Consider the following 15,400-nt stretch of genomic DNA (forward strand, 5'->3'; position numbering starts at 1 on the left):
CAGGCTGACTGGACACCTGCGTGGATGCTGACGTGGCAGGCTGCTTTTTGGTTCTGGGCCTGCTTCTTTGCTTCTGGGCCTGAGTCTGTTTCTGGGCTTTGGGCTGCACCTCAGTTTCTGGGCCTAGGACTGCGTCTGATCTGGGCTGACGTCTGCTGGGTTGACTTTTCTTCTGGGTTGGTGGTCAGGCGGCGGTTCAGAGCAATGGATCTTCAGGTGACCGGTTCAGGTACTTATAGGCCAGTTCCGGTGATGAGTTTTCCGGTTCCGGGGATCTGGGGTCGAGGAGCTTCTGATGGTGGAGTATCGTTGTCAGAGGCTGAGCGAAAGGCTTTGAGCCGGGCAGGAAAACTTTCGTCACTTCCGGAGGCCGGTTCGGGGTTGTTCCGGCCTGTTCTGGAGGTGGCGCCGCCGGTTCTGGGCTCCTGGGGTTGAGATCTTCAAGTTGGGCGGCGGAGGTATCTTGGATTTGAAGGCTACGAAACTATCGTTTCAGGGTTAGGGTTTCGTGCTGATAACGTGTTGTAGAGAAACTGAAATTGAGAGAAATTCGCTGTGTCTTCTCATTGATAATAGGGGCCTCTTTATATAGAGGATTACAATGCATAGAATCTCAATCATACAAGGAAAGTAATCTTACATTGAATAGGAATCTAGATCCTTCTAATTTAACTCTATTACCACTAGGTCAAGTAACCTAGAGTTTGGGCTAAACACAAATTAGGTTTTACTTGAACACATTATTTATTATTATTATTACATATATTTTTTTTATCTCAACAGTTTGTCCAATATCTGGGTGAGGGATGAGAATCTAAGTCCGGTAGCGCTGACGGTTTCTCCATGTTTAAGTACGATTACTTTTGCCTTTTGGCAATGCATGAGATATGAAACTTAGCCTTCTCATCGAGCTCTACGTCTTGGTGGAATTGGTTTTAAATTTTCGTCCAATTTTGGACAAGTTGGCGTTTGGGGTGGAGTTGGCCTCTGCCCCATACAAACTACCCATTGTATGGTTTGGAGTTCATCCTTCCCAAACTGTGGTTGCTGATTTGTTGCTACTTTCTGATGTGGTACAATTTCTTCTGTTCCTCGACCATCACCACCTTGACTAGACATAAATCGAGTAACATTGCTCAGTTCCGGGGCTAGGGGCTCGGTTGAAGATAAGTTCATTGAATTATGTGTCCAAAACATTTGCAAAGTAAGAACTCAGTGTTGATCGATACCATAAGAATCTGGAGTTCATATGCTCCTGGGGTTTATGCTGTTGTTGCTGAAGACCTGATTCCATTGCTTCTTTCTTCCTAAATTGTTATACAAATACCAGAAATTTTCTAAAAAATTTCCAAACTTTCTTTAGCTAAATACTTTATGTGGGTTGTAATCTAACAACAAAATACTACAACAAATATAAATCAATTGATTGAATGTAATCTAAACAGCAAAACAACTACAACAAGCATTTCGGCTAATATTATGACCAAACCTAAACCATATCTCTATACACCAAATCTCTTTCTTTGTAACATAAAATCTAATAGTGCGAAGCAAAAGTACTTCAGCAGATCATCCAATTAATGCCTGCATTCTTTTTGCAAGCATTTTAGCTAATGTTATAATTTATAGGGTTTTTGTCCATTTACCCCATTTTTAGAGATTTTTTTCCCACTTACCCCATTAAGTTTTTTTAATTCCCTCTTACCCAAAACACTCTAAGGAGGTCTTCCCTAATACCCCATTAAGATTTTTTTTTTTGTTTTTATTTTTTTTAATACCATTTTACCCTCACCTTGTTACTTAGAGAGAGAGAGAGAGAAATCATAGAGGACTTCGCCGGAGCCTCGTCACCGGCCGCCGGATTCCGGTCACCGGTCGCCGGATTCCGGTCACCGGTCGCCGGAATCCGGTCACCGGCCGTCGGATTCCTGTCACCGGCCGCCGCCCACCGGATTTTTCTGAAAACCTCACTAAAAAGGTTTATTGCCCCCAATAGAGGGGCAATAGACCTCTATTGCTCCCCTATAGACGTCTATTACCCCAATAGTCTATTGCCCCCTAATAGACGTCTATTGGAGGCCCCCCAATAGGACTTTCAGTCGCCAGAATGAGAACTAATCTCCTTAAATTTAGACTAATAAAACTTTGATTACAGAAAAAATAACAAGGAGATTACATCAATTCAAAACATCTATTGCCCCCCAATAGACCTTTAACAGACCTGTATTGCCCTCCAATAGACTTTTTTTTTTATTGAAGAAAAAAAAAACGAGGAGATTACATCAATTCAAAAAGTCTATTGCCCCCAAATAGGCCTTTAATAGACGTGTATTGCCCCAATCACTACACCAATAACTTAAACACACAACACTTTTTGCACAAAAAAAAAAAAAAAAGTGTTGTGTGATGAAGAAAAGTGAATCACACAACACGTTTACAAAACTTGCGTTGTATAAGGTGGTTAAAATTCTGAACTTTTTAGCTAGTAGATCATTGCACAACAGTTATAAGAATAGTTCGTTATGTGAATGAAAAAAAAAATAGCGGCAAATTTCCCTCTTAGCCTAACTCAAATTTGGCTCTAAATTGGTGCTCCAAAGGACAACACAATAGTTATATCTGTTGTATAAGTGTAGCTTACAAAATGTCATACAACAGTTTATGTTTTTGTGTTGTCTGATCAAGGAAGATATATTGGCAGCTTTGGATGTGCCTCCAAAAACCACTCATTCCCCCCTTAAAATTGAAACTTTGATTGCATAGAGCGGGAACTTCCCCTCCTTGCTGCCTCAGCTAAAAATTAAAGTGTGCAGAATCAGACAACATAACTTCATTTATGTGTTGTGTGATTCATGAATACAAAATAAAAAGAGCCAACTGCCCGGTGTTTGACAACTTAAGTTAGGCCATCTCCAACCCAAAGGGCTAAAAATGGTCCTGGAGCTAAATTTTAGCCCTAAATTATGTACTATTCATTGATCTGACATCAACCGTCTCCAACCCGTCAAGGCTAAATTATAGCCCTAAAATATATTTTAACATTTTGGATTGGTTATATATATATATATATATATATATATACAGCAAGGTTCCAAAGAGGACGTCCTTGCTATAGTTAAGTTGCGGATGGGTCAAGCACAGCCGTCCATTGCTTTAAATGAAAACCAACGGCTCAGATGCAAAGTCTCCAGAAACCATCGCGGGTCGAAGCCTAAAGCCTCAAACCCACTGTAGAGTCTCCACTGTTTTGTCGATGCAACCAAAGCTCTGGTTCTCTTTCTCCACCCAAACTCCAGGTCTTCTCATCTCCACGACAAGAAACTCATCTCAGGTTGCACGAACCCAAAACCATTAACATGGCCGGAGTGATTCACCGGCGACGCCTGATATTAGTCCCCGCCGAACCTCGTCATCTCCTTAGTCCTCCTCACTGCTGCTGTTTGGGTTCGAGGATGACGTGGTCAACGGAGCTCATCACCGGTGAAGACCCCGATGAAGGTCCCCAAGTGGCCGTATAAGGTAAAGCTTTGAGTTTTCTGGGATTACTGATTTTGTTTTTGGGATTACTGATTTTTCTGCAATCATCTACAGGTGACTCCTGTTGATTTTTGTAGAGATTATGTCGGGTTTGCTTTTTGAGATGAATGTGGCTGATGGGTTTTGAGGAATATGCTGTAAAGTTTTGGTCTTTGAATGGGGTGGCATCAATTTAGTTGATAAAAAATAAGAATAATTGGGTTTGTATATGGGTTTGCTGCTTCATGCTCTGTTTGCATGCTTTTATTCTGGGTATCGTTCAATCCCGAACCTATTTGAACGAATCTCCCACCGCCACTCATCTGCAATGCTAAACAATTTTCTCATGTAGGATTGTTTAATTTATAACTATTGTTACTGTTCAGAGATGCTGAATCTGTTGCAAGTCTATTGTTATGCCTTTTCCTTGCGAAGACAAGTCATAAATATATATGCATTGTTTGCTTTATATCCCTTATGCAGTAAACCCCCTTATATGGGATTATTCTGGAAACAATTTTGGGTTGGTTGTGTTCTGTGTTGCTGCGACTGTGATAGAGTTTTAGTTAGCCGATATGTACTAATGTCATGCAAACAAAGGCTAATCTAAAAACAAGAGCTTGTACTATTTCCTTTGCTGTATTCTACAACATAGAATTTCTAGCTCATTTACAATTAGTTGATGATGTATATACAAGGGACCAGTCCTTGAGGAGATCTTCAAGGGACCAGTCCATCAGTTCTTCCTAGTATGTTCTCAGCAGGGACCTCCTTTTTGTTTCTTTTGCACACTTGGAGACATGTAAGATCAAATATGGACATAACACATATCATCATAAAGTAATTGATGATTAGCTTAATATCAATTCTAGTTTAACATGGATACAAACAGTAAATCAATACTAGTGACTTAATGAATAGTGTATCAATTCATTAAGGATAGTAATCCATTGCTTAGTCTACAAGAAAGGCTACAAGTCGTGATACATTAGGAATCTAAGCGTGAAACCTAAACCGACAAGGAATGCTTTAATGGGAAGCTTCTTGAGGTTTAAGTCTCATATATATTCAGATGAATTGGTCCCTGATTACTACCACGACTATTGCATAAGTTCTGTCCATTGAGAAGCAAGTTGGTAAGTAACAGAAGACCATATTTAGTGATCAAGTTAAGCAGCTGCATAAGATGGAATCCATGCCAATGATTGCTGAAGGTAAGCCTTGATCCCTTTTATGATTGTTGTGCATATGTTGTGAGCATGTAATTATGGTTTTACAATTGGTATCAGAGCATAGGCTCACAAATATGAAAAATCGTTTTAGGGTTTTGCAAAACGAACATAAATTTTTTTTTTTAAGGGTTTTTGCTTTACGGGTCAAGTAACTGATCAGGTTACTGACCAAGTCACTGGTCATGTAACTGATCAGGTACCTGACCAAGTAATCAGGTACCTGACCAAGTAAGTAACTGACCAGGTAACTGGTCAGGTACCTGATCAAGGTAAGTTACTTAAATCGATTGCTGCATCTGGTTAAATATCAAATTCATGCTTCCGCTGTGATTTTTAGCAGCAAATTAGGGAAAAAGCAAAAACAGGTTTTTCTGTGAAAATTGTTTTCGATTCATAGCATGATAATTAAGTTTTGATTGTGCTCAATAACCCTAGAAGCATTCCCGGCGTGCGTTAGGTTAGAGTAGATGGTGACCGGATGAAATTTACAATTTCTTGATTGTTCTGTGGATTCTTGGAATCGAAACAATTGTCTGTGCTTCAATGTGTATGTGTGAATTGATATGCATGTTGAATTGGTTGATGATATGGTATTGTATCTGTGATTGTGTAAAATTGTATGAAGAACAAAAATCTCCCAGAAATTATTTACACATTGTTAAGGTTGACAGATACAAGAGCTTAATTTTCTTACAAGGATGAATCTGGATAGAATATAAAGTAAAAGAGCTCATATGTTTTGTGGTTTTCTGTTGGCATAAGTGATTATGGTGCACAAAGCATTCTTCATTGATGTTGGCAGAAAACACTGATCAGGTAACTGACCAAGTAACTGGTCAGGTAACTGACCAAGTAACTGGTCAGGTAACTGACCAAGTAACTGGTCAGGTAACTGACCAAGTACCTGATCGAGTAACAAAACAGATTTTGTGTTTTGTGTTTTTAAAACTATGCTTCAGTTTTATCTTCCAAAGAAGTGGTTAAGTGTGGTTTTAGAATGCAAGACAGCAGTATGCATGCTTAATGGAAATATATTTGGATACTTGGAAATTTTTCTTCTGTCTAAAGATGTGGATGAATTTCCTTGGATAACATGTTTTGATTAAGCATGGCATATTGATAAAGAACTACAGGATATTAAGTTTCTGCTCAAAAGTGATGCTTAATATTATTTTTGTTATGGACTGACATGAATGCAAGTATGTTTTGTTTAGGTTTTCTGTATGTTCTTGTTTTGATTGCTTAAAGCTAAATAAAACACAGAAAACTTAAAGTTATTTTCTTTACAAAATTGAGAACTCACATGAATTTTGTTTTGCTCCTTAGGTAACTCTTACATGAACTTGAACAGTGTCTTGATGTTAACTGGAACAAATTATAGAGCTTGGCTAGACTCTGTGGAAAACTATATGGGAATGCATGAGAACATAGACTATTGTTTTACTGAGGATAAGCCTGAAGAGTTGAATGAAAAGAGCACCAAGAAAGATACTGACCTTTACAAGAAGTGGCATAGATCAAATAGAATGGCTAAGAACCTCATCCGAACATCTATGTCTAAGACTGTCAGGGGAAGTATTGAAGAGCCTGAGCTAGCATCAGATTTTCTGGAACACATAGGTGCTAAGTTTAAAGAAAGTGAAAAAGCAGAAGCAGCTAGGCTGACTAAAGAGTTTCATGATTTGAAGTACATGGGTTCAGGGGGAGTTAGAGAGCATATTATGAAGATGATCAATATAAATGGCAGACTCAGAGAGCTCTTGATGGGAGTTAGGGATGAGCAGGTAGTGCATTATGCACTACATTCCTTGCCTAACAGTTTTAGTCATCTTAGGACCAGTTACAACTCTCAAAAGGGAAACTGGACTCTAGATGAACTTATATCCATCTGTGTGGATGAGGAATCTAGGATCAAGGAAGAAAAGGAACCTGCTACGACCATTAACCTTATTGAGAAGCCTAAAAGGAAAAAGCCCCAGAATAAGCTCAAGCCTATCAAAGCCATAACTAAGAGTTCAACAGCTGCAGTGGCCAAGGAAAACAGGCCATTCAGGTTCAAGTGCTACTTTTGCAAAAGAGTAGGACACATGAAAAAGGACTGCACTGGCTATAAAAATTGGTTAGCCAAAAAGGGTAAGATTTTTTCTAATACAGTTTTTTCCTTAGAAATTAATCTTATAAATGTTGAACCACAGTCTTGGTGGATAGATTCAGGCTCACCTATTCATATTACTAATTCTTTGCAGGGATTCATAAGGAGGAGAATCCCAAAAAGTGATGAAGTGAACCTGTGTGTAGGCAATGGCATGAGAGTGGCAGTCAAGGCTATTGGAACCTTAAAGCTCGATTTAGGATTAGGAAAATTATTAGTTCTGGACAATGTTTTTTATGTACCTTCCATGAGAAGGAATTTGGTTTCAGTTTCTCTTTTAGTAAAATCTGGTTGTAGACTTGTTATGGATAGTAATGGAATTCTTATTTCTAAAAATTCTGTTCAAATTGGTTCTGGTGTTATTATGAATGATTATTTACAATTAAATTGTTCAATGGCTCAACAAGAAATTTTACTTGTTGAAAATAACACCAACAGTACTAGCACTTTAACAGGTGTTAAAAGAACCAAACTAAATGAAAAGTCTGCATTTTTATGGCATAGAAGACTCGGCCATGTTTCAAAAGAGAGACTGAAAATTTTGGTGAAAAACAACATCCTAAATGAACTTGATTTTTCTGATCTAACAGACTGTGTTGAATGCTTTAAGGGGAAAATAACTAATACTAGAAAGAAGACTGCATATAGAAGCCAAAATTTATTAGAACTCATACACACTGATATATGTGGGCCATTTAGGCATCAAACTATCTGTGGGAATGTGTATTTTATCACATTCATTGATGATTTTTCTAGATACAGTTATGTTTATCTACTTTCAGAAAAGGCACAAGCATTGAAAGCTTTTCAAATCTTTAAGTCTGAGGTAGAAAATCAACTAGAAAAGAAAATCAAAACAGTAAGATCAGATAGAGGGGGTGAGTTCTATGGCAAGTACACTGAATCCGGCCAACAAAAGGGTCCATTTGCCTTGTTTTTGCAAGACAATGGAATTAAAGCTCAATATACAACACCCTATAACCCACAACAGAATGGTGTTGCAGAGAGAAAGAATAGGACTCTTTTGAACATGGTTAGATGCATGATGTGTACAACTGGTTTGCCAAAACTTTTGTGGGGTGAGGCTTTAAAAACTGCAAATTATATTTGCAATAGGACACCTAGCAAAGCCATAGAAAAGACTGCTTTTGAGCTTTGGTGTGGTAGGAAACCTAGTCTTCATCACTGCCATGTTTGGGGATGCCATGCAGAAGCTAGGATTTATAATCCAAGCTTGAATAAACTTGATTCTAAGACAGTTAGTTGCTATTTTATAGGTTATCCAGATAAATCTAAAGGCTATAAATTATATTCTGCTCATCATTCACCTAGAATTTTTGAAACACATCAAGTAAAGTTTCTAAGTGAAAAAGTTCACAATACAAACCTTGAGGATTTAACCTCAGATTTTGAGGAAATTGTGTCGAATGAGAATATAAGTGTTGTGTTGCCTTTAGAACAAGAAGTAACTGGTCAAGTAACTGACCATGTAACTGACCAAGCAACTGCACCTGGTCATGTAACTGACCATGTAACTGGTCAAGTACCTGTCACTGGTCAAGTCACTGACCAAGTAACTGTCGCTGGACAAGTAACTGACGATGTCACTGGTCAAGTAACTAACCAAGTAACTGTCACTGGTCAAGTAACTGACCCAGTAACTGATCAAGTCCCTGTCAACCCTCAGCCTAGAAGATCACAGAGAGCAAGAAAACCAACTTATGGGGGGGAAGATAGTGACTACATTGTTTATCTGCAAGAAGCAGAAATTGAAATGGACTGTGCAGAGGACAATGATCCGACTACTTTTAACCAGGCCATTGAAAGTAATGAATCTCATCAATGGCAGCTAGCAATGGAAGCAGAAATTAATTCCATGAGTCAAAATGCAGTTTGGGAATTAGTTAAACCTGACCCTAATCAGAAACCTATAGGTTGTAAATGGGTTTTCAAAACTAAGAGAGATGCAAATGGCAATGTAGAGAGACGTAAAGCAAGATTAGCTGCCAAGGGTTTTACACAGAAGGAGGGCATTGACTTTACTGAGACTTTTTCTCCAGTTTCTACAAAAGACTCGTTTAGGATAATCATGGCTTTAGTTGCTCATTTTGATATGGAGCTGCACCAGATGGATGTTAAGACAGCCTTCTTGAATGGTGAACTAGATGAAGTGATTTATATGAGGCAGCCAGAAGGTTTTGTGCAAGCTGGAAGTGAAAACTTAGTATGCAGGTTAAGAAAATCAATTTATGGCCTAAAACAAGCTTCTAGACAGTGGTACAAGAAATTTGATTCTGTGATTTCTACTTTTGGATTTACAGAGAATCTTGTTGATGAGTGTGTTTACTTGAAGACAGTTGGGAACAATTTTATTTTCCTAGTACTCTATGTCGATGATATACTTTTGGCTAGCAGTAACATTAAACTGCTTAAAGACACCAAGAGTTTTCTGTCAAAGAATTTTGACATGAAAGACTTAGGAGAAGCATCTTATGTACTAGGTATTGAAATTAAAAGAGATAGAGCACAGAGACTACTTGGTTTGTCTCAACAGAATTATGTTACCAAAATTCTAAAGAGATTTGGTATGGAGAAGTGTGCAGCTGGAGAAGTCCCCATGTCCAAGGGTGATAAACTAACCAAGAAGCAAAGTTCCAAAAGTGATGTTGAGAAAGAAAATATGGAGTCAAAGCCTTATGCTAGACTTGTAGGAAGTCTCATGTATGCACAAGTCTGCACTAGGCCAGACTTGTCTTTTGCAGTAGGGATTTTATCAAGATTCCAGTCTAATCCAGGCCATGAACATTGGGTAGCTGGGAAGAAAGTGTTGAGATACCTGCAGAAAACAAAGAATTACATGCTAGTTTATAGGCAAGTGGAGGATCTGAAACTCGTTGGATTTTCAGATTCTGATTTCGCAGGGAACTATCCAGACTCCAAGAAGTCAACTTGTGGATATGTGTTCATGCTTGTAGGAGGTGCCATTGCTTGGAAAACCATGAAGCAAACTCTAGTTTCAACCTCCACCATGCAAGCTGAATTTATTGCAGTATATGAGACTGTGTGTGAAGGACTTTGGATCAGGAATTTCTTGATGCAAACCAAAGTATTGAGTCACATTGTGGCAGACACACTTGTGATTTATTGTGATAATGAAGCAGCTGTTTTCTTCAGTAAGAACAGTAAAAGGTCAAATAATTCTAAACACATTGATTTAAAGTATTACAGTGTTAGAGAAAGGGTAAAACATGGTGAAATAGCTGTTTTGAGTATTGACACAAATTCACAACTAGCAGACCCCTTCACCAAGGCATTGTCAGTAGCAGCATTCCAGAAGCATACATCCAGCATTGGAGTTTTAGCTAATCTAGATGCTTAGGTTCAGTAGAGAGTTAATCCAGTTGGAGCAATTTAAATTTCTAAGGTTTTTGAGTTCTTGTATTTTTAGTTGTGATCTTTTGACTTTATTTATCACAACTTATTTGTAATGACAGATTTTATTATTAATAAATTTTGAGGTATTTTCAGATTTTGGTTATTGCTGCAGTTTTTTGTTGAATGTTCTGAAAATTATCGATTTTGTGTTTAAAGTTATACTTGCTATCAGATGGCTTAAATCATGTGAAGCATGATGATAAGGTTCAAGCAATATTTTTAAGCCATCAGTGTTCAGTGAATTTGCTTGAGTTTCTGGTTTTAGAAACATAAAGTAGGACCTAATATATGTTTACTTGTTGATACACATTAACATATATTGTATCACTTCTGGTTGAACATATGTGGATTGCAGAAGCTTGTGTTAGTGGTTTTGAAACTCTGCATTTTTGTTAAAATGTATACTGTTTCTTGCTCTACATAAGTAACTGTGATCTGACCATGTTGGAATGGATTTTCGATTTGAGTTTGTTATCTGGCGCGCACTTCAGTAAGTTAAGTAGGTTTTGATGTTCTCTGGTGCAAATCATCGAGCATGATATGTGTGAGTCCAAGGGGGAGATTGTAAGATCAAATATGGACATAACACATATCATCATAAAGTAATTGATGATTAGCTTAATATCAATTCTAGTTTAACATGGATACAAACAGTAAATCAATACTAGTAACTTAATGAATAGTGTATCAATTCATTAAGGATAGTAATCCATTGCTTAGTCTACAAGAAAGGCTACAAGTCGTGATACATTAGGAATCTAAGCGTGAAACCTAAACCGACAAGGAATGCTTTAATGGGAAGCTTCTTGAGGTTTAAGTCTCATATATATTCAGATGAATTGGTCCCTGATTACTACCACGACTATTGCATAAGTTCTGTCCATTGAGAAGCAAGTTGGTAAGTAACAGAAGACCATATTCAGTGATCAAGTTAAGCAGCTGCATAAGATGGAATCCATGCCAGTGATTGCTGAAGGTAAGCCTAGATCCCTTTTATGATTGTTGTGCATATGTTGTGAGCATGTAATTATGGTTTTACAAGACATACTCGTCACCTCTTAGCAGTTTCACAACCTGCGCCAATGAAAGAATTAAATCAATCAGCCATTTGATACCATGCATTATTTTAAGAATGTCCAAGGGAGTGAAGGCAGATTATGAGGCTGTAACATCACGAAAATGGTGAAAGGGGCGATATCCTATATCTCCTACAATTATACATTTGCTTGACTCATCTAACTAGAAACCATTTTGCTACATGAAGAACACATTTATATACATAGCAAATCGAAACAAGACCGAAGAAACAGCTTAAGCGAATCCAAATCGAAACAGGACAGAAAAAACAGCTCACTTTTCTCCACATTTATATACATAGCAATCGACATTGAAGCCAGGAAAAAAAAAAATCCTAGCTTAAAGCATGAAGCCTAAAAAATCCCAGACCTCTCCTTGCTCTAGGCTTTTATAGACACTTCAGTAGTTTTCTAATAAATTTGTTATCCTCCCAGTCCTGGACCTATATCACCCTACCCTTCACCCTTTCATGAAGTTTGAGAAGTGCATAAGTACCTAATGTTAAACCATACCATAATATGATTGGACAAAGTCGATCAATTCAATTCAATTCATTTCAATAATACCTGAGATGGATTAGAGAAATTTGCGGTGCATATTAACATACACTATATATGTCAGTTCAATAATGATGAGAAGAAAGAGAACATAAATATATGTATCAGTTCAATAATGATGAGAAGAAAGAGAACATACGTACGTATATTAACATGGAAAATTCTACAATGTGTTAACGTATGACATGCATACAATTGCCTTAAAAGTAGTAAAATGAGTCCTCAAAATAGTAATATTAGTCCTCAAAGTGGTAACATGAGTCCTTAAAGTGGTAAATTTTCTTAGTTACCACATTAGTCCTCAAAATAGTAATATTAGTCCTCAAAGTGGTAACATGAGTCCTTAAAGTGATAAATTTTTTTAATTTATCATATGAGTCCTCAAAATAGTAATATTAATCCTCAAAGTGGTAACATGAGTCCTTAAAGTAATAAAAATAGTTGATGTATGAGAAATGTTAACATACCATAGCTTTACCCTATTAACATACACTATATATGTCAGTTCACAGATTCCAGCTCCTTCGACTTTTCACGTTCTTGCTCCAAAGCTTTTCCAACTCGATATTCTCAGAAAGCCGGCTTTCTATTCTCGACAGAAGCTACATATATGCATCAGTTATTGGGACGTCTTGAATGAGAAGAGCACAGCAGAGGAGAAGATCGAGCACAGCAGAGGAGATCGAAGAGGATGAGACGTCTTGAGCGTGAGGTTTCCTTCGATTTGTGCGCTTGTTGTTTTTTTCTTTTTTTTTTTTTCTTATTGTTAACCGATGGGTTTTAACCCTGGTTAAGAGAGATAAGTTGTGGTCCATTAGATTTAAGTGAATTGATCCAAGGGCTAAGAAAAGAGGTTCACACTTTAATTTCAGAGCAGAGTTCCGCTCTGGATAGGATCTATATATATATATATATATATGTGTGTGTGTGTGTGTGTGTGTGTGTGTGTGTGTGTGCTTATTTTTTAAAGTCAATTGACTTATAGTAATTGAAATAATTTATATGATAAAAAATATTTTTTAAAATATTTTAAAATAAATTTTTCTTTGAAAAATACTCACTTGATCTTCAAGATTGCCTCCACTTTGGTTCCTTCTCTCGGCACGTTTGATGCCAGAGTGCCATTTGTTCATTTGAGGAAAAATGTGTTTTTGCCACCGAGATTTGCAACTCTCCCACGTCCTTTGTACCAAAATAGTATTTTGGATCTCCATGAATTTTTCTTGGACTTGGACCCAAAGACCATCTTCCGATTGACTTGTACCATTGACGGAATTTTGGGATACTTTCACGAAAACAACGGTGAGTGTTTCATCTTCCAACGGTGACCAATTCACACTTCTTTTCGACGAACTAGCCATTTTCGATAAAAGTAAAATAAATGAGAGATTAAGAATAGGGAGAAAATAAAAAATTTAGAATAGAAAGATATATGTGAGGAAGTAGAAGGAAGATGTGAAAAAGAATGTTGAAGTCATATGTATTTATAGTGTAAAAGTTAAAAAAAAAAAAACCCAACGGCTAGCTGACGTCAGCAACTAGCCATTGCTGACGTCATGCTCCCGTCAGCATCAACTGCAGCCCGTGGGCCACCACCAATCTGATCCATTTTTTTAAAGGGGCAAAGTGCTACTCAAAGTGCTATATTTAGCACTACAACCTCACCTTTGGCTAGGGATGGCAATGGGGCGGGTTGAGGATGGGGATCACAATACCATCCCCATCCCCGGGGTCATTCTCTACCCCCATCCCCTCCCCAATCCCCAATAAAAATATATTGGGGATTCCCCGACCCCATCCCCACTGGGGACTAAGCCTCCAAACCCGCCCCAAATCCCCAATAAGAATTTAATAAATAAAATAATTTTTTCTCATATTACCTTTTTTAAAATCAAAATCTACAACAAATAAATTTAAAACATGATTAAATTCATAAATCATAATTCAGTGAGTGCAAAAGTCAAAACACCATTAAAGTAAAAATGTAGCCATTAAAGTAAAGTAGTAAATATATATATTTGTGATTTATATTACAAAAAAATAAATTAAAATATATATAAGTTAAATATATGTATATATTATTGGGGCGGGTTTGGGGATGGGGATCACAATACCATCCCCGCCCCATCCCCAATCTTAGATAGCGGGGATTGGGGATCCCCATCCCCATTCCCCATTTGTCCCCGAATTCACTCCCCATTAGGGGCGGGTATCCAATGGAGCTCCGCCCCACTGGCGATTTTTGCCATCCCTACCTTTGGCCCTCTATTTTGGCCTTTTGGCCCTTAGGTTGTTGGGTTGGAGTCCAAATGGGCTAAAATTTTGCCCTTTAGCACTTTAAGATCATGGGTTGGAGATGGCCTTAGGGCTATTGCTATCCTACTTCATTTATTTCAGTATACAAAACACCATGAAAACACGATTTCTTCGTCAGTCTCCTTCTCTCCCCGAAACACAGATACCTTCCTCTTCATCCACAGCCAACCCTCATCCATTAATCGAAACGCACCCAGCTACTCACCTAAGTGCCCAGTGGATTTCACCCTCTCTCCACTGAAACCCATTCCTCAGATCCCTAATCATCAATCGCAGAACAATGGCGAAGCAATCTAAAGCCAAGAAATCGGAGAATTTGGGAAAGTGTACCGTCACCCCCGTCCAGATCGCCTTCCTCGTCAGCCAGTTTCTCTTTGATAACAGCTACACCGAAGCCTGCTTTGTTTTCTGAACTGAAGCCTCCTCACTCTTCTCTACGTCTCTGATTCAAGAGGTACCCACTTCTTTTTCTCCATCAATTTGGACTGAAATCTTCTAATATTTTTCTGATTTAGGGTTTTAATTTTTTTTAGGTGCCGAAGAGCCTGCTGAGTTTGTCTGAGATTCTGAAAAGTACAAAGCATTGGGGAGCAGAAGATGATTCGCGAAGCCAACGGCGACCCCGACAAGGCTAACAAGCCGTTCATGCGCTCCTCATCGAGCAACATATATTTAATTGTCTATTAGTTAATTGTTCTATTTTATTGTTATGGTTATATGGTTGTCTTTTATTTTGGGAAGATAAGAAGGGAGCAGTGGCCGACTAAAGGACAGTGGAGGAGACGGGAAAAGGGAGAGGAGAAGAGAAGATGAAGAAAAAAAAAACAGAAGAATCAGAGCCAGAGCGAGCGAGAGAGAGAGATATATATAGAGAGAGAGGAAGAGAAGAGAGTTTGGGTTTTTATCAAAGGCTACGAATTAGGTATACTTTGGTTTTGAGGGGAGAGAAGCTAAAGGGTTTAGATTGATTTTCAGAAGCAAAGATGAGCATTTTGGTTTTCTGGTTTTGATCAGGTTTGTAGAAAGGCAAAAGGGGAGAAAGTTTCGGAAGTGGAGGGCTTTGTTTTGGGTTGTTTACTGTCTATGTTTGCCTTGCTTTATGGTGAGTGACTCCT

This window comes from Rosa rugosa, chromosome 2 (genome assembly GCF_958449725.1).
Source record: "Rosa rugosa chromosome 2, drRosRugo1.1, whole genome shotgun sequence".
Taxonomy (NCBI): Eukaryota; Viridiplantae; Streptophyta; class Magnoliopsida; order Rosales; family Rosaceae; genus Rosa; species Rosa rugosa.